This window comes from Heterocephalus glaber, unplaced genomic scaffold (assembly GCF_053883595.1).
Source record: "Heterocephalus glaber isolate CG9 unplaced genomic scaffold, H.glaber_assembly_v1.0 deba00001586, whole genome shotgun sequence".
Taxonomy (NCBI): domain Eukaryota; kingdom Metazoa; phylum Chordata; class Mammalia; order Rodentia; family Bathyergidae; genus Heterocephalus; species Heterocephalus glaber.
The window spans coordinates 5,461,752-5,482,567 of NW_028258364.1; positions in this window are offsets into that span (position 1 = coordinate 5,461,752).

Sequence of the window (20,816 nt, forward strand, 5' to 3'; positions counted from 1 at the left end):
TCTTTGTCCCAAGTTTACAAGGAAGCTTGCATAAAAATTTAAAAAAAAATTTAATGACAATATCTGACAACTAGGTAGAGAATGAATTAGGCAAGCGTGGAAGCAGGAATTGTCAGTATTTCCCTGGGAAAACCAGTATCTGTTTAGTTCTGTATTTTATCCACATCCGATCAGATCACCATCAGCTTCTTACCTATATTCTCTCAATTAGCCCTCATTATGGGTTAGCTCAACCAATTCCTCATGCTCAGGGGAGGGCTTTTGGAAGGTGATTGAATTTTGGCGGTGGGTGCTAGAGTTGATTCACTGTAAGGAGGTGGATCTGGTCAAAGGCAGGTCACCTCAGCCTCACTTAGTAGGTTATACATACCTCCTTCCCCACCTCCTCCCTTCTTTCTCTCTGCTTCCTGGCTGTCATGAAGGTACAGCTTGCCTCCACCCAAGCCCTTCTGTGATGCTGTTTCTGTGTTTCACTGAAACTTCTGAAACTGTGAGCCAAAATAAACCAGTCCTTTAAGTTGTGGGTTTTGTGTGTTGTGGATCAGGGATGAGAAAATGACTAAAACAGCCTTCTACTATGTAGTGGCCATGTCTTCGCATACTTTGCATCTATTTCTATACCTACTGTATTCTAGGCAATGAATATTTATGAAATCTATGTGTTTTTCAAGACAAAGTTGAAAATTACAAAGACTTTGTATACTTTCCTTATATTTTGTTAAAATTACACACAATGTATTTTAAATTTTTTTCTATTTATAAATATTACAAAATAAATTTATCTTATTAGTCAGGCACTTTGGACTTTATACTCGATTCTATAATTTTTGAGAAATTACTGAGCTGAGAGAATATCTGTGAAAATACCATCATGAACAGTTAAAAATAATTCAAGTGAAAATAGATTTAACTTACATTGTTTTCCCTGATGTTTGTCTGTGAATGATAGAATTTTTGTAGGGAGACAATACAACATGAAAATCACTCAAGAAGATCAATAGATGTTATATTTTATATTGAGTCTCAATGTTTAGACTATTTCCCTAATATTTATGTATAGAAAGAGATTTTTTATTTTTTCTATATTCTTTGTGTACAAAAATTATTGATTTTCTCTAAGCAAAAGCAGCTGATCAATTAATATTTACCAACATCTTTTGTAGTTAATATAATTATTTCTGTTTGAAAAACAAAAGTGTAGGAGGCAAGGAAATAGCTTAAGGTAATTCAATTTTTTGGCAGTCTTAACTTTAATCACTATATATATTGACAAATAATAATTTAAAAGTTTATGTTCTTGTTGTATTTCCATATATTTTCAGTGAACCCTCAGTGAAATAAATGAACACTTATTTCCAGCACTGGGATAGGTCTTTCTTTTTGGGGCCCCTTATAACATCTTATTCTTACCTCTGTTCCCACACTCATTCTACTACATTTTAGCAGCCTGTTTACTTACACGTTTCCCCAGTAAGATCACATACTTTTCAAGAGTAAGGAATATGTCTTCTTTCTTAGGCACATAATAGATACTTCATAAATATTTGTGAAAATATTATTAAGTATATCTATTTCTCCACAGAAGCAGATGAGAACAACAAAGCTTTGTCACTATGGAAAGTCTTCAGGGAATTAGAGTAAAAAAATTCTTACTACTCTGCCTTGGAAAGAAGAAATTGGAGTATACTTAAATAATATATATATTGATATACATGTGCATACACACATTCATATACATGTGCATATACCACATACATATTTAAAGAGGCTTCCTTGATACTGATCTCAAGTACATATTCTTGAAGAAAACTAAGGTGGAGAGTGACAGATGAATCTACATATAGACAAGAGGACATCATTTGTCCTTGAATTAACATTTCACCCAAAATGGATGCAGAATTGTGTTGATATGGCCAAATAGCATTTAATGACATTTGTGGGCATTTCAAAACTTTCATGGAAAAATTAGATCTCAAGTTTCTTACTTAATAACATGGGTGATTACTAGCAATGAAAAAATGCCAAACATATTTCAATTTTGAGATTTTAAATCTAGTTTACTGAAAATTAAATCTTCCCCTAAAACTAATTAGTATTCATGTTTTACAGAAGTGTGTCATTTTATACACCTATCTACAGCTGCAGAAACAATGCTAAAATCTTTACCTTAATAATATTTTGTTGTGCTATGAAACTTTGTTTAAATCAGTCTTGATTTCCAAGCAAAAATGTGACATGTAGAAGAAAAGAAAATTTAACTTTTCCAAAATGAGATCCTAGAAAATTCAGGTTTTGTGTTAGAAGACACAAAATTAATTTAACTTATTCAACAAATATTACAGAACAGTTCATTTAAAATGACAAACTGGTAAATTGTTGCATTTTTAATTTAGTGAATATATGCATTTGAAATACTTGTCTCATACTATGAGAACAACTAAATAGTTACTGGGATCAAATAAATGTTCTGTCAGTTTTCCAGCTATTTATTGAATAAAATTAAATAGATGATTGTTTGTATGCATGCAAATTTTTCCTTATAACACAACGATGAAAATAATACTTGACCACATTTATTCCTCAAACAGCTCTAAACCAGAAAGAAATTTCTATAAAAATTTCATAGCTGGATGTGGTGGAGCAGGCCTGTAAGTCCAGCACTTGGGAGGCTGAGGCAGGAGGATTGCCAGGAATTCAAGATCAGCCTGCATTACAAAGCAAGACCCTGTTTAAAACAAATAAACAAAACATTTCTTTAAGGCAATCATTGCTAGCATCAAACCTTTGTGTAATGTGTAAGCTACTTTTTCCTTTCCCATTTATGATTCGTTTCCCTTTGCTCCTCCCTTTTCTTCTCCTGGCTCTCTAGGGTCTTATTTTATTTTAATTTATCTTTTCTCTTTCTCTGTATGTTATGATTTCCAGGAAATTGTGAATTAATACATTTTAAAGCTTTCTGTAAAGTATTGTCTAAGACTAAAATCATGAAATTATTCAACAGACACAGTTTATATCTGGCACGCTTTATTTCCCTGGATGTTTTCATAAGCTGTCTTTCTTGGGGTGGGCCCGTCATTGGCATGTTTTAATCCTGTGTTAGTCCTCTTCATCTCTCTGAGCTAATCCTAAATGTACCAAATTCAGAACAGAGCTCTTCAGAGCCGAAGGACGCCAGCAAAACAAAGCCTAAGGCAGCTAGAGAGAAATTATAGAAAATAAAGCTAAAGAGGCTGCTCTATTTTGTTCCTTACATTTGCCCTCATACTCTTCACGAAGCATGTAAGCTGTCATCACCTTCTGTGTAGAGATGAGTTCAAATTTCCTGTAGTCCCAGCCTAAAACATTTGAATATTTTTGTCAAATTAGGTCTCAGTTTGTCAGAAGGCAGGCTCCTATTATGACATAGTTTTACTCCTATTTGCTTAATAATGTGTTTGCTTTTCTTGTTCCCAGAAAATAAGAAAATACACACACACACACACACACACACACACACATGCACACACTTAATGTTTTCTCTCTTGAGGCAATCTGCATCTACATAGACTAAGTAGATTTTTACAACCCGAGGCTTCAGTCTGGGGTCCCCTGAGATATCAAGGTGGGTGAAATGGTTAGAGATTCAAACAGGGACTCTCTAAGTTCTCTCTGAGACCTTTCAAGGTGTGTCTTCCAATCTCCAGCAGTTGCCACATACCCATCCTCATTTGCGGGGCAGTTCTTTCTTTCAGCATCTGCAAGCCTGGCATCTATAATACACACCTCAGTACTCTCACTACTCTGATTAGAAAGATTACTAGGGTTTCCTGAAGTTGTAGCTTAATTTATTTTAGCTATTGTTTTCTGTAGATAAAAATCCAAATTTTGATTTTTTTTAAAAAAATGTTAATTGTTTATTAAATTCATTACATAGAATTTTAGTGTCAGGAAGTTTCATCCATATTTCTTTGAAATCACATCATATAGGTAGAATACTATGAAAAATGGGTATGACACTACAAAAGGTATGAAATATTTATTTAATGCTTTCTGAAATGTTAAAAAAGGATAATATGACAAATATGAGTAAAAATATTTACCTGCAATGTGAAAATGGAGTCTCTCCATGATGGGTGATGCAATATTAGGCTCTTACCACCTTTATAAACTAAAGTGTCTAACATATCTGAGTCTTAGATGATTAAAAAACAATTTATTGCATGAGATTCCTAGTAAATAAACATAAGAATTATCTATTGTTATTTAGCCAATATGGTCACACCATAAGTGTACGAAGAGAACAATGCTAACTTTTCTAACAAGCAGAATTACAGAAAAAGTGAAACCTCTCTTCCATTTTCACTTTGCATTCCCACTAGGAGAAAAGATGGAGTATGTAAAATTTCTGAAATATAATACAAAATAAATGGTACAGGAGTACTTTAAGAGTCACAACAAGCTGGTGGGGGAAGCAAGTCTTGGAGGTTGTATTTTTAGTTATTCTGGAAGGAGCTAATTTTTTTTATCTGGACTTTAAAGGGGAAGGAGCTAAGGGGTGGGAAGTTTACTTACATAATGCTGGTTAGAACCAGCAAGGCAATAATATCGATATGATAGGAGTCCACCAGCCAGCTAGCTCCAGGCAGCCAGAACAGATTCATTATTATTTTCAGAAGAGATCTGAGACCAGGCATAACAAAAAAGATTGAACAAAAATATCATCTCTCACATTATATCATATATACACATTTCACTATTAAAAGGATCAAGCAGTTTTAGTAGAGTGAATAGAAACTGAGTTGCCAAATCTAGAAAATATTCTTACAGAGGCTGTCATGATGAAAACATTTCATTAGGTCATAAAGTAGAACATGTATGCATGTGGCTTTGTACACATGTGTCTACAAGTTATCTGTTCTGAGCCTCTGTTTTCTGTCCAGGAACAAATATTTGGGTCATTATAGCCTCGCAGCCAACTAAATGTATTTGTTCAGAGTTGCTTTATTTTAATTAATTTTTTAGTTGCACTTTCGTACAGTTAAATTCTTTTCTTTCATGGTAAACTTTTCTTCAAGCTATTTGCTGAGGAGCAACTCTATTTTCAGCTCTCTGAAACTTCTGCCCTGGCTACAGAACTCTTCTAAGGGTTTGGAGTTTGGATGATTTGAATACCACATGTGAAGGAAATGTTTATGGGTGAAAATATGATCAGCCCCTGAATAAACCCAACAATGCAGACAAAGTCTTCGAAGAAGGAAGGGCACACTGGGCCCTAAAATAGCAATGGAGTTGGAGGAAGTTCTTCCCCACCAACAGCTGCCTAAGGATTCCAGGACATACATACATATGTTGATGTTCATGTGTTCAGGACATCCAACACACACTCACATGCACACATGTACACACTAGTGCACACACACACATTAATACATACATGAAATCAGTACAGAAATTTGACACCAAGAAATGCCATTTTCAATAAAGGTTCACTTTCACTTCAACATGAGAGAAAATAGCAAAGCTATATTTAGGTGGACACCACTGTCCCAACTGAGATGGTTGCACTTGTAGCATCAGAACATCTAGGACAGTGGGTGTAAACCTTTCTTCTTCCCAGCTCTACGACTTTGCTCAAATTATTTACATTTTTCAAATCTTGATACTCTTATGATTATTAGAATGGTATTACCACCAATATCATAGAGCTTGTATGAATATGAAATGATGTATAAAACCTTTAGCAGAGCTGGTATAATAAATGTAAATTGGCATTATAAAAACATTAAATAAAATATCATTTTAATGATTACATAAATGAATGATCCAAGTGTTGGAAAGATAGACCAAGAGGTACAACTTGGGCAAATTGTGTGAGAAACAACATATTGAGAAGGTACTACTAAAGCAGCTACATTGAATGTTGTTTATCAGTATTTTACACCAGAAACAGACTTCTGCCATGCTCTAATTTTCTCTTTCTCATCAAATAAATATGATTTTCAGAGTTCATTAAATGAATTATCCCCTTTCAAAGAATGTATAAATTAAATTCTAGGGAAATAACATTCCTAGAAGTAAACTATAGATGTGAAACCACAAACTTTGTAACTTTGAGAAAACAACTTTTCAATTTCTCAATTTATTTGGATTCATCTACAGTAATCCTAATACTGCAATAATTTTTATTATTGATAAAACATAGGTTAAAGCCATATGGCTTCTCCAAATAGTTGTGACCTGACTTCTTAGTGTATTTCCTCCAAAAACAGTGTGCTCAAAATTAAAATGTTACTGACATCTTCACTGACAGCAGAGATTTTCCCTTGCAATGCAGGTTGGTAATTTGAAAATACAACAACCATATAGATCTCACTCATTATGGCTCAGCAAACATCTCAAAGAAAAAACAAACATAGTGGCAAAAAACAAAGTCGATAGAAACACTAAAAGAAATCATACACAGAGGAAATTGCTCCATTTCCTTTGTTCTTTTTGTGTTCTATAAATATTTCATGTGTTTGTTAAAGCTATGTTATTGCTGGAAGCCAGCCTTCTCTCTTGTCTAATTCTTCTCCCATCCTTGAAGACTATAATTGTTTGAAATATAAAAAGAGCTTGCATTCCTTATACGTTTTGTTAATAAACAACATGTGAAAATTAGAGATGAAAATTTCTTAAAGGAGGAGAAAGGAAAATAATTGGAATTACCAGTGAGAAAAGAGTCTTACCAGGCCTTCAAGGTGACCTTGGAGAAATGGCATTTGTAAAAATTCCGTGAATTAAAAATACTGTTGGAATAGGAATGAGATTCAGCTTTGTCCTCTCACAGCTATGTTTGTCTTCCCTGGCACATGTGACAAGAAAGTCATAATTTGAGGAGCATCATTAAAAGCTGCCTGTGGGTGGTTTGTCACTACTTACATTTATTACAGTGCTGAAAGGGTATATTTCCTGTTTAAATAGTTGTGTATCTTTGATGGTAAGGAATCTCTATTGGAAACATCAACAAAGCCATTCCACTTATTAGCATTTTGAACTCAGAAGCTGGGGTAATGGAAGGAATCAATAAATCAAAAATCAACACAAAATTCTTTTTTGGAAACTGAAGATCTTATTTCAATCTTGAGTTGTGAAAGGAACATAAACAAGTGAGAATATTTCATTGGGGCTTTGGTAGACATAAGCTTCAACTTCTCCTGTTTACTCTTTAATATCACAGTGGGTCTACTATCAATTTTCCCCTCTTGATGTAGTATGACGTGTACTGTAAAACAGAGCACTAATACGTTGGAAAGGTGGCATCTTCACACTGGGAAAAAGATAATATGATATAAATATGGATATACAATACAAACTTGCACAAATATAAAGATGCCAAGATCAATGATAAATTCCATGTTGTGGTCTGTCTTTGGTAGAAAATAGCTATACTGGTTAATATGTGCCAAACAACATGGTAAGTATTGGATATATAGTATCTCATTTATCTTCAAACAATTTTATGAATCTCCATCTTACTGAGGAAAATGGGCTCAGATAATTCGAATTGTAAAAGTTCACAGAGCTAGTCCACTCGGATATTCTACTTTTGGTGGTCTGATACCACACCTAAGTATTTACCCACTGCAAAGCCTCCAATGAGAAGTTACTTGGCTGTACTTTCTTAGGAACAAGATTGGTTCAACCCTTATTGACAAGATTCTACTAAAGATATTTGTCCTTACTGTCTGACCCCTGTTTCCTGGAATCACTGAGTCTCAGAAGCTTAAAGGCATTTGATCTGGGGGTTACTGTACACATAATCATCCAAATCATGATCCTTTTATGAAAGAAAAAATGTGCAAAAATTGCTTACATAGGAAAGGAGATATAATCCAAAATTGTTTAAGATAAGCTGGAATTATTGTTCATCCCCCTTACAACTGTGTCCAATCATTTTACTATCCATGAATTTTTTAGTATCATATTACTACTATGAATTATAATGCTCACTGCTAAAATCCAGATTTGTTTATATACATTATCTCTATCATATGTACCATGTTTCCAGGTAAGAATTATTATCTCCTTTTTAACAGGTGAGAAAACAGAGATGCAGGGTGGATAGATGAATTATAAAAGTGCATCTACCACTTTACCATAATGAATGTAATCATTATGTATTGCAAACATGTACTAATAAAAAAATTAATTTAGAAATAAAAGGGCATTTAATTAATAACAAGCAAAACTGGAATTCAACCCCATATTTTGCATATGACCCCTTTATTGCATTTGTTTTTCTTGTCTCCATACACCCTAAGAAAAATCTAATCAACAAATTGCTGTGCAATATATTTCTTAATTTTTCAGTCATATAAATTCAGTAGTTCTCAAACAATTAGCCATCAGTCAGTTCTACCTTTCTCCCAAGAACCCTCCAAACTGGTGTGTAGCAAAAATGAAGATGAGGAATTCTTTAGTATAAAGATGGCCAGAAAATCACAAATCAATTCTTTGAGGAAAAGGATACTATAAAAGAGATGGATCAAACTGAATAAACGAAAGAACTAACATGAAGAAAAATAGTTAATAAGGATAAGCTGATCCCAAATGATATCATTAGGGAGATTTGAGAGTCTACTGCATCCACAAAAATGCATCAGCTGTAGACACTGAATTTACAATTTACATGAATTTGCATTTGATTTACATAATAAAAACTTACTAATGGATAAAAAACCAGAATGAATGTAGCTAAGAAGAGAATTAGTTTGTCTAAGAATCAGCCAAGGAAGTCTTAGGACACTCAGTGCAAAAACTAACAAAGAACAAAAGGTGATGAAACATATAAGGAAGGCTTAATTGAGGCCAGATTAAAAAATTCCAACATCTACTAACAGAGGTCCAGAAGGCATAAAGAAGGGATATGAAGGGAAGAAATAGTTCTCAGGCCTCATATAAGGCTTTGATTTAAAATGACCTGCTAGAAGCTACACAACATGGATAACCAAGGGCATACTACCTTGTACATTCACAAGAAATTTACAACAATAATGATAAAAACAAAAATCAAAATACTCTTAAAGAGGTTTCTAAAATACAGGCTCAAAAACCTAAAATAATAATTTTTAAATTGGAAACTCAAAAATCTAAAAGAAAAATAGGCTTCTGGTTTCAATTTCTAGTAAGAAATATTTTAGAGCAGCCCATGCTCCCAGCCAGAGAGTTCGTGGTACACAGCATCAGAATCTGCAGAGCAGAGGTGCCAGGGGAAATAGAAAGGCCATGGTTATGAGCCCCAGAAGATAGAGCAGAAGTTAATAACAGAAAGGGCCTTTTTGACACTCCTCAACGAAAACTAAAGCCCACTGGGAAAGTGAAGAAAAACTCTTCAATAAAAGCACACTGGACCATCATGGTTGGTAAGTTGGTGGGATCAGCACCTCCCATAGAAACCTGGACTCGCTTAGAGGGGAGGTCAGCTGGATCCTGAAGTAGAACCTTGCAGAGTTTAATCCTGCAGGAGGTCAGGAACCTCAACTTGGGCCTTGGAGCCAGAAATCAGCCTGAAATTCAGTAGACTACAGCTGGCTTGCTGAGACTGATTGACTTAGACTCACACACTGCTGCCCACATTGCCTACCAGGACAGCAGCGACATAGCCTGAGGGAGACCTTTTTTTGTTTATTTGTTTGTTTTGTTTAATTTATTTTCTTTTCTTTTTCTCTCTCTCTGTACCTTCTGGCTCTGCATTTCTCTCCCTCTTTGTTCCTGTTCCTGTCTCATTCTGAATTTTTTCTCTCTCTCTGCCCTCTCAATTGTCACATTTATAGGAAGGTGAATACAATTTCTAGCTTCCCTATTGTTGCCAGTTTGTTCTGTACTTGTCTCTGTTTTTTTCGCTCTGTCTTGTCCTCCTGTCTTCAACAGATCCCCACAATTTGTGTGATCTTCCAGTGTCCTCTAGCCTCACCTATAACCTTTCCCTCTCCCTCTATCTCTCTACCCCTCCCTCCCCAACCCCTGCTAAATCCTTGTCCTGAAGGGTAAATTTTCCATATTGAAGGGTTTACTTATTTTGGGCTGGCACTAGATTTTGATCTAGCATGCACAATTAAAGGTGACAGATTAACTACTACCACAAATTGTCATTTTCTGAGATGTGTTTGATGCTGATTGTGTCAATTGGGCTAAGGTGTTGTGATTGATCTAATCAGTTGTCCTCCCTGGTATACTGAAAATGAGATTGTCTAAGAGTTATTAGAGATTCAAAGCCTAAAAAGTCCAGTTATATCCTGGAAGATATCTCTGAGAAGCAATCACTCCACAGGGGCTCTAAACACCAGTAAGAAAGATATGCAAAATAAGAAATATTGGAGGATCAGCACAGGAATTAAAGCAAAAAACAGTACCAACAACAGAACTTAAAATTAGAAGACACCTTGGCAGGATACAAACCCAGACTTTCAGCTCAACAAAGGCAAATTCTGGGGGAAACGAAGTGGAAAAATATAATAATCAAACACGTGGACACCCTGAACTGATATCACAGAAAGTAACAAAATAGATGAATGGAGCTCTAGAAAAATTCAAAACAGAAATAATTTCCCAGATAACTGCAGAGATGGTGAGCAGAGTGAAAGACTTGATTAGAGGCTCTAGAACAAAGTAGATGAAAAAATAGATGAGCTCAAAACCATGCTGGAAGCCATGAATGCCCAGTATAAGAAACAAATGGAAATCATGAACACCCAACATAGGAAAGAAATGGAACCCATGAAACAGATTCAAACAGACATCTAGGAGATTAAAAACTGCACTGAAAGTATTCAAAGCAGATTGAACAAATTGGAAGATAGAATATCAGATATAGAAGACAGGATTGTGGTTGTGACCATAAAAACAGAGATTTTTTTCAAAATAGTAAGGGACCATGAGAATTCAAGCCAGCAGCTGCTAGGTGACACAAAGAAGAATAACATAAGACTGATAGGAGTCCACAAAAAAACAGGAGAAAATACAAATGACATAAAAAAACTGCTCACAGAAGCAAGAGTAGAAAATTTCCCCGGCAGAGGTAGAGAATTGGACATACAGATAAGTGAGGCATATAGAACTCCAACTAGCCACCATCAAAAAAAATCTATACCTAAGGCCGGGGATTTAGCTCAGTGGTTCGGGCACCTGCCTCCCAAGCACAAGGTCCCAAGTTCCATCACCGGTACCAAAAAAAAAAAAAAATCTACACCTGGACACATAATAGTCAAGATACCAGAAATGCAACAGAAGAACAAAATCCTACAAGCAGTTAGAGAAAATAAACAAGTCACATACAAAAGGAAAGCCCATCACAATCATAGCAGACTTCTCAACACAAACCCTCAAGTTAAGGAGAGCATGGACTGAAGTATTTCAAGCCCTAAAAGAAAATTATTTCCAACCTAGACTGTTGTATTCTGCAAAATTGACTTTGAAAATCAGTGGGGAAACTAGATACTTCCACAACAAAGAACACCTGAGAAATTTCATGAAAACCAAACCAGCACTCCAAACAATTCTAAACAATATCCTACAAAAAGACAATGAAGGTCACAAGTCCATGAGGGCCAACAGAGCAAAGCCATCAGGCAAGGCAAGAAACTAAAGAGAAAGGGGGGGCGGGATAAAAGAGCCAACAACAGTAAAACACCATGACAAGGATGAGTCAATATTTATCAGTCATAACCATCAATGTTAATAGCCTCAATTCACAAATCAAAAGAAATAGGCAGAATGGATTAAGAAGCAAAATCCAACAATATGCTGAATAGAAAAAAACACCGAATTTGAAAAGAAATTCATAGACTAGAAAGTAAAAGGATAGAAAACAGTTCTCCATGTGACAGAAACCTGGAGAAAAGCAGGGGTAGCAATCTTATTTGCAAACAAAATAGATTTCATACCAAAACTACTTAAGAGAGACAAAGATGCTCACTACATCCTTGTGAATGGACCAATCCAAGAGGAAGAAATGACAATCATAAATTTATATGCATCAAATACAAATGTCCCCAACTATACAAAACAAATATTAATGGGCACAAAAAACCAAATAAGCACTAATGCAATTGTAGTGAGCGACCTCAATACCCCACTGTCAAAAATAGATAGATCATCTAGACAAAAAGTCAATAATGAAATTCTAGAACTGAACCAAGCTTTTGAACAAATGGACTTAATAGATGTCTACAGAGTGCTCTACCTCACAAAATCAAAATATACATTCTTTTCAGCTGCACATGGGTCATTCTCCAAAATAGACCATGTGCTAGCTCATAGGGCATGTTTAAGTAAATGCAAAAGAACTGAAGTTACCCCCAGTATGTTATCAGACCATAGTGCAATAAAATTGGAGATCAATAGCATAAGAAACCACAAAAACCCCACAAACACCTCAAAAATGAATAACACTCTCCTGAACAACCAATGGGTCACAGAGGAAATTAAAGAACAAATTAGACAGTTTCTACAAGTAAATGATAATGCCAGTACAACACACAGGAATCTATGGGCCACAATGAAAGCAGTTCTACGAGAGAAATTCATAGCAGTGAATACCCACACTAGGAAAACAGAGTGAGCTCAAATAAACAACCTAATGCTGAACCGCAAGCTCCTAGAAAGAACATGACAAACCCAAAGTTCATACAAAAGAGGAAATTATAAATATCAGAGCAGAAATCAATGCAATGGAGACTAAGAGAACAATACAAAAAAAAAATCAATGAATTGAAAAGTTGGTTTTTCAAACGAATAAATAAAATCAGTAAACCCTTAGTCAACCTTATCAAAAAGGGAATGAAAATGTTCATTAATCCATGCAATTAACAATGAAAAAAGTGAAGTCACAACAGATCTAGCAGAAATCATCAATACCTACTTTGAGAACTGTACTCTAACAAAATTGAAAAAACAGAAGAAATGGACAGATTCCTAGATACATACGAATTGCCAAAGTTAAATGAGGAAAATATAAAAACTCTGAACACTCCAATTGCACTCAGTGAAATTGAAAACATAATAAAAAATTTACCAACAAAGAAAAGTCCAGGTCCTGATGGCTTCACTGCTGAATTCTACAAGACATTTAGAGAACTATTACCATTACTCTTTAAACACTTCAATGAATTTGAAAGGAAAGTAATATTTCCAAATTCATTCCTGGAAGCAAGTGTTACTTTGATTCCAAAACCAGGGAAAGATACAAACCAAAAAGAGAAGTACAGGCCAGTCTCCCTAATGAACATAGATGCAAAAATCCTCAACAAACTGGCAAACAGAATACAGAGGGTCATCAAGAAGATTATACACCCTGACCAAGTCAGATTTATCCCAGGGATGCAAGGATGGTTCAATATTCGTAAATCAATAAATGTAATACATTATATTAACAGAGCCAAGGACAAAAACCATATGATCATCTCAATTGATGCAGAAAAAGCATTCAACAAAATCCAACACCCATTCATGATAAAAACCCTACAGAAAATTGGAATAGAAGGTCTTTATGTCTACCTGATTAAGGCTACCTATGAAAAACCAACAGCCAACATCATAATAAATGGTCAAAACCTGCAAACCTTCATGCTAAAATCAGGAAAAAGACAAAGATGTCCACTATCACCACTCCTATTCAATATAGTTCTGTAAATATTAGCCACGGCCATTAGACAAGAGAAATAAATAAAAGAAATAAAGATAAGAAAGGAAGACATTAAACTGTCCTTATTTGCTGATGATATGATACTCTACGTAGGAGACCCAAAAAACTCTCCCAAAAGGCTTCTAAACTTAATTGACAGATTCAGTGGAGTAGCTGGATATAAAGGCAACACTCAAAAAACAATAACCATCTTGTACACAAACAAGGGACTCACTGAGAGAGAAATCAGGGAAACAATTCTTTTCACAATAGCATCCAAAAAAATGAAATATTTAGGAATCAATCTAACAAAGGAAGCAAAAGACCTCTACATTGAGAACTATAACACTCTGAAAAAAGAGATTGAAGAGGATATAAGAAAATGGAAAATCATCCCTTGCTCCTAGGTAGGAAGAACCAATATAGTGAAAATGGTGATACTTCCAAAATTCCTATACAGATTCAATGCAATCCAGATGGAAATCCCAACAGTATATTTCACAGACCTAGATAAAACAATCAAAAAATTCATTTGGAACCAAAAGATACCTAGAAAATCAAAAGCAATTCTAAGCAACAGAGATATGGCAGGGGGTACCACAATCCCCAACTTGAAACTATACTACAAAGCTACTGTGATAAAAACAGCATGGTACTGGCAAAGAAACAGACCTGAGGATCGGTGGAATAGATTGGAAGACCCAGAAACAACTCCGGACATATTCAGCTACCTCATCTTTGACAAAGGAGCCAACTATCTTCACTGGAGGAAAGATAGCCTCTTTAATAAATGGTGTTAGATGACCTGGATTTCAACTTGCCAAAGATTAAAACTAGACTCATATCTATCACCATCCACTAAACTAAGATCAAAGTAGATTAAGGGTCTAAATATTAAAACAGAAACACTAAACTTGCTAGAAGACAAATTCTGTAGAACTCTTGAAGACGTTGGCATAGGAAAAGACTTTAAGAACAAAACCTCAGTACCATGGGATGTAGCACAAAGAATCAACAACTGGGATCTCATCTGATTAAAAAGCTTCTGCACTGCATGAGAAACCATCAACAGAGCTAAGAGACAATCTACAATGTGGGAAAAAATTTTTAGCAGCAGTACCTCAGACAAGGGACTACTATGCAGAATATACAAAGAACTGAAAAAAATCAGAACCCCCAAATTTAAAGACCCAATTCAAAAATGAGCATCTGAAATGAACAGACATTTCTCAGACAAAGAAGTAAAAGCAGCAAACAAACATGAAAAAATGTTCAACATCTCTGCTCATTCAAAAGATGCAGATTAAAGCAATGCTAAGATTTCACCTCACCCCAGAAAGAACGGCTGCCTTCAAGAAATCAACCAACAACAAATGTTGGCAGGGTTGTGGGGAGAAAGGAACCCTTCTCTATTGTTGGTGGGGGTTCAGACTGTTGCAACCACTGTAGAAATCAATATAGAGATATCTCAAAGGCCCTACAGAGTTTTTGAGTAGTGCGGAAGATGCCGAATCAGCCTGCTGCAACAGGCAGGTCTGTGCATGCCCTACCGAGGACCTGAGTTGCGCAGAAGTCGCTGAGTCAGCCTGCTGCAGACAGGCTGGTAGTTGCAGGCCCTACCAAGGTCTGGAGTCATGCAGAACACACAGAATTGGCCCACGCCCTGGCAACAATCCACTGGACCCCCACCCCTGCTCCTCTGTACAGCCACCTGGTTCTACACTACAAAGACGCAGAGGACACTGTACCACCAGACCACAGTACTGAGTCCCGCTGCTCCCAGCCCACAGGTAGGGACCTCTGAGCCACCGTCCCACTGCTCCTGGTCCAGAGGAAGGGGCTTCCCGGCCACCATTCCTCCCACTGCTCCCAGCCCAGAGAATAGGGCTTTTGGGCCACCTTCTGTCCCACCACTCTTGGCCCAGAGGAAGAGGCTTAAGGGCCTCCATCCCTCCCACTGCTCCTGACCCAGAGGTAGGGGCTGCTGAGCCACCATCCAACTGCTCCTAGACCAGAGGAAGGGGCTTCCCGGCCACCAGCCCTCCCGCTGCTACCAGCCCAGTGGAAAGGGGTTTTGGGCCACCATCCCTACCGCTGCCGCTGGTCCCTGTCCCAACTCACCCAGCTCAGAGGAGGTAATCCGTGCAGGCAACAACAGCCCCCAACCACTTGAAATGAGAGAACATGTAAGTCTCAAAACCAGACTTCCAGATCACCTACAGCAACCCTAAAGGGAAATGAGATGGAACACGCTGATACTCAACCACCTGGACCCAATAAACTGGCAACAAAATGGGATCTGGAAAAAATGAAATCAGAAATAATTGCTCGGATAACAGGAGAAATTGTGCCCCTAGCGCAAGACATGATTAATAAATCTAGAGAGGAGCTCAGGAACATGATGGAATCCCAACATAAGAAACAAAAGGAATCCATAAAACAGATGCAAATAGATTTCCAGGACATGAAAAACTCCATTGAAAGTCTACATAGCAGAATGAGCCAATGTGAGGACAGAATTTCAGATATAGAAGATAAGATTGCAATTAATGACCAGGAAAAGAAAAATTGCTTCAAAATTATAATGAAAACATGAGAAATCAATCCAGCAGCTGCTAGATGATGCAAAGAAGAATAAAATAAGACTGATTGGAGTCAATGAAGAAACAGGAGAGAGTGCAGATGACATAAAAAAATCTCTTCACAGAAATAATGGCAGAAAACTTCCCAAGTAGGGGAAAAGACCTTGACATACAGATAAGTGAGGCATATAGGACTCCAAATAGCCTTGATCAAAAACAATCTACACATAGGCATATAATTGTTAAGATTCCAGAAACTCAACAGAAGAACAAAGTTCTACAAGCAGTTAGAGAAAAGAAACAAATCACATACAAAGGAAAGCCCATCAGAATGACAGCAGACTTCTCAACACAAACCATCAAGGCAAGAAGAGCTTGGAGTGACATATTCCAAGCCCTAAAAGAAAAAAGCCTTCAACCCAGATTGATGTACCCTGCAAAACTATCTTTCAAAATGGATGGAGAAATAAGATACTTTCATGGCAAAGAGCACCTTAGGAACTTCGTGAATACCAAACCAGCACTCCAAAGAATTTTACACAATAGCCTAGGAACAGACATTGAGGATCACAACCCCAGGAAGCAAAGCAGAATGAACCCATCTGGCATGACAAGAAATTAAATGTAAAGGGGGAAAACCCAACAAAAAGAAAAAGTCATGGCAATGACAAGTCAATACGTTTCAGTTATAACCATCAATGTTAATGGTCTCAATTCACCAATCAAAAGAAATAGACTGGCAGAATGGGTCAAGAAGCAAAATCCAACAATATGCTGCATACAAGAAACACACTTAATTCAAAAGGAAACTCATAGACTGAAAGTTAAAGGGTGGAAAACAATACTCCATGTGACAGGAACCCGAAAAAAAGCAGGAGTAGCTATCTTCTTAGCAGATCAAGTAGATTTCAAACCAACACTAATTAAGAGAGATGAAGAAGGACACTACAGCCTTGTAAAGGGAAGAATCCAAGAGGAAGAGATGACAATCATAAATATCTATGCACCAAACACTAGTGTGCCCAACTATATAAAACAAATACTAACGGACATGAAAAGTCATATAAGCACTAATACAATTGTAGTGGGGGACCTCAACACCCCACTGTCACAAATAGATAGATCAACTAGACTGAAAAATAAGTAATGAAATACTAGAACTCAATCTAACTCTTGAACAAATGAACTTAACAGATGTTCACAGAGTCTTCCACCCCACAAAATCAGAATACACATTCTTCTTAGCTGCACATGGTCATTCCCCAAAATAGACCACATACTCACACACAGAACATGTTTAAGTAAGAGCCAAGGAATTGAAGTTATCCCCTGTGTATTATAAGACCATAGAGCGATGAAATTGGAGATCCAATGCAAAAGAAATTCAAAAAATTTCATAAACACGTGGAAATTGAGCAACACACTTCTAAATAAACAATGAGTCACAGAGGAAATTAAAGAAGAAATCAGACAGTTTCTTGAATTAAAAGACAATGACAATACAGCATATCAGAATCTGTGTGACACAATGAAAGCAGGCTTACGAGGGAAATTCATAGCAGTGAATATGCATATGAGGAAAACAGAACGAGCCCAATTAAACAACCTGATGCTGAACATCAAGCTTCTAGAAAAAGAAGAGCAGGACAACCCCAGAGCTCATACAAGGGAGGAAATTATAAAGATCAGAGGAGAAATCAACGCAATGGAGACTAAGAGAACAATACAAAAAAATCAATGAAGCCAAGAGTTGGTTCTTTGAAAGAATCAACAAAATGGATAAACCATTAGCCAACCTTGTCAGAAAAAGGAAAGAAAAGGCCCAAATCCATGCAATTAGGAATGAAAAGGGTGAAATTACAACAGACCCAACAGAAATCCAGAGGATCATCAATACCTACTTTCAGAACCTATACACCAATAAGGTGGACAACGAAAAAGAAATGGACAGATTCCTAGATACATATGAATTAACAAAGTTGAACGAAGAAGACCTAAAAATTCTGAACAACCCAATATCAACCAATGAAATTGAAAATGTAATTAAAAACTTATCAACTAAGAAAAGCCTGGGCCCTGATGGCTTCACTGCTGAATTCTACAAGACATTTAGAGAGGAACTGCTGCCACTACTGTTTAAACTCTTCAATGAAATTGAAAGGGAAGCAATACTCCCAAATTCATTCCTGGAAGCAAGCATCAGCTTGATCCCCAAAGCAGAGAAAGACCCAACTGAAAAAGAGAACTATAGGCCAATCTCACTAATGAACATAGATGCAAAAATCCTTAATAAGATAATGGCAAACAGAATGCAGAAGATCATCAAGAAGATCATCAAGAAGATCACACACCCTGATCAACTGGGATTCATCCCAGGGATCCAGGGAAGGGATGGTTCAATATACAAAAATCAATCAATGTAATACACTATATCAATAGAGCCAAGGACAAAAACCATATGATTATCTCCATAGATGCAGAAAAAGCATTTGACAAAATCCAACATGCATTTATGATAAAAACCCTACAATAATTTGGAATAGATGGTCTCTACCTCAAACTGATAGAAGCCATCAGTGAAAAACCAACAGCCAATATCATACTAAATGGTCAAAAACTGAAATTCTTCACACTAAAATCAGGAACAAGATAAGGATGTCCACTATCACCACTCTTGTTCAATATAGTTCTGGAAACATTAGCCACAGCAATTAGAAAAGAGAAAGAAATAAAAGGAATAAAGATAGGAAATGAAGAAGTCAAATTGTCATTATTTGCAGATGACATGATACTCTATATAGAAGACCCCAAGAACTCCACCAAAAGTCTTTTAGACTTAATAACCAAATTCAGTCAAGTAGTTAGTTACAAGATCAACACACAAAACTCAATAGCTTTCCTCTACACAAATGACAGACTCACTGAGAGATTAATAGGGGAAATAATTCCTTTCACAATAGCATCCAAAAAGTGAAATACCTAGGAATCATCCTAACCAAAGAAATCAAAGACCTCTTCTCTGAAAACTATGGCACTCTGAAAAGAGAGATTGAAGATGATATCAGAAAATGGACAGACATCTCCTGCTCCTGAGTAGGAAGGATTAATATAGTGAAAATGGCCATACTTGCAAAACTGCTATATAGATTTAATGCAATTCCCATTGAGATCCCAGCAGCATACTTCATGGACCTTGAGAAAACAATCCAAAAATTCATTTGGAACAAGAAGAGACCCACAATAGCAAAAGCAATTCTAGGTAACAGAGACATGGCAGGGGGTATCACAATCCCCAACCTGCAACTATTCTACAAAGCTACTGTGATAAAAACAGCATGGTACTGGCAAAGAAACAGACCTGAGGACCAGTGGAACAGATTAGAAGATGCAGAAACAATGCCAGACACACTCAGCCATCTCATCTTTGATAAAGGAGCCAAACACCCTCACTGGAGGAAAGATAGCCTCTTTAATAAATGGTGCTGGAAAAATTGGGCTTCAATTTGCCAAAGATTAAAACTAGACCTATATCTCTCACCATGCACTAAACTAAAATCAAAATGGATTAAAGATCTAAATATTAAAATAGAAACTCTGAACCAGTTGGAACAGAAGTTAGGTAGAACCCTTGAAGACATTGGTGTAGGAAAAAATTTTATGAACAAAACCTCAGTTGCCCGTGAACTAGCACAAACAATCAACAAGTGGGATCTCTTCTTATTAAAAGGCTTCTTCTGCACAGCAAGAGAAACCACCAGCAGTGTGAAGAGACAACACACAATGTGGGAAAAAAATCTTCACCTGCTTTTCCTCAGACAAAGGTCTACTATCTCGAATCTATAAAGAACTTAAAAAGACCAGACCTCCCAAATTTAAAGACCCAATCCAAAAATGGGCAACTGAAATGAACAGACATTTCTCAGACAAGGAAGTAGAAACAGCAAATAAAGACATGAAAAAATGTTCAACATCACTGGTCATTGGAGAGATGCAAATGAAAACAACAATGAGATTCTACCTCACTCCAGAAAGAATGGCTGCTATCATGAAGTCCACCAATAACAAATGCTGATGGGGCTGTGGGGAAAGAGGAACCCTGCTCCACTGCTGGTGGGAGTACAGACTGGTGCAACCACTGTGCAAATCAGTATGGAGATACCTCAAAGAACTAGGACTGGAAGTCCCATTTGACCCCACTATTCCACTGCTGAGAATCTTCCCCAAAGAATTAAAAGAATCATACCTCAGTGATATATGTGCACCCATGTTCATAGCAGCACAGTTTGTAATAGCTAAAACTTGGAAACAGCCCAAATGCCCATCAACTGGAGACTGGATAAAGAAAATATGTTTTTTTAATAAAATGGAGTACTACTCAGCCATAAAAAATGAGAAATTAGAGACATTTATAGCTAAGTGGATGCACATTGAGGCAATACTCAAGTGAAATAAATAGGACACACATGTATAAACACTGAATAGTTTCTTTCGTGTGAGAAACTGAAAGTGTAAATAAGGACTAAATGTCTAATAGGTAATGTGAAATAGGAAGAAAAGAGGCAAAGGGGAAGGAAGTGGGAGGGGTAGGGGAA